Genomic DNA, 1,072 nt, shown 5'->3' on the forward strand with positions numbered 1-1,072 from the left:
GTATTCAGAAGTTACACATGTGGTTGAGATACCCTGAAACTACAGTATTCTGCATTTAATTACCACTAAAGAAGGATTATAAGTTCACGAGTCAGTTACTATTTTAAAGGACACGGAGTATTTACACATCAAACTTTTCTATTCTATTGCTGAGATACAAATAAAAACTACACATTTTTTCAATTAAACGAAGTTCCCTTTAATTCACTTGTATATGTTCTCATTCATTTAAAGTTAGTCTACCTTACCTGCAACAGAATTTCTTTCTGTCTACTTGTTGATGTTTGTTTTTTGCAGGATCTTGATTGATTGTCCCGTGAAATTCATTAATACTTTAATTGTGGAATAATATTAAAACAGTTTTTTGTGACATTTATTCATTAAATGGTGTTTCAAGTCATATACACCTTTTCTGGTTAGCTTTATAATTGTGTATTTACAAACTTTTAAATACAAGTAAAGGATAATTTTGTGTACACTTATTATAGTGGCTTAAAATATTAGTTGAAAAATAAATGATTATCTTAAGATCACCACTTGATATTTTACTCCATGTTAAATGTTGCTGTATCATTAAATAAAACACCGTTTTATATATTTCGCTCTTGACGTTATTATTTTATATCCGAGTTGTCCTAATTTTGAAAGCCTTAGGTATATAGGTACAGCGGTTATGTATGCGGACTTACAACGCTAGAATCCGGGTTTCGATACCCGTGGTGGGCAGAGCACAGATAGCCCATTGTGTAGCTTTGTGCTTAATTACAAAGAAACAAACAAGTATATATAAGGGTTTTTGTGTTTGAAATCATTCAAAAACTGGCCAAGTAAAATATTTGATCTTGTAAGTTATTGTTTTATGTGTATAAATCAGAATACAAATAAAAACATATTGTGGTATTCTCAGATAAAACTGGAACCAACAGCTAAGCTATACGTATCACAATAATGGGATGGTTGAAAATATTTATCGCGGATAGAATAAAATTAAGTGGATAGCAAAGGAAAGGCTCAAACTTTAGTGTTTTATTGTATATACTTGACACATGTTATGCAATACCATAGCACTGGA

This window comes from Limulus polyphemus, unplaced genomic scaffold (assembly GCF_000517525.1).
Source record: "Limulus polyphemus unplaced genomic scaffold, Limulus_polyphemus-2.1.2 Scaffold61, whole genome shotgun sequence".
Classification (NCBI taxonomy): Eukaryota; Metazoa; Arthropoda; class Merostomata; order Xiphosura; family Limulidae; genus Limulus; species Limulus polyphemus.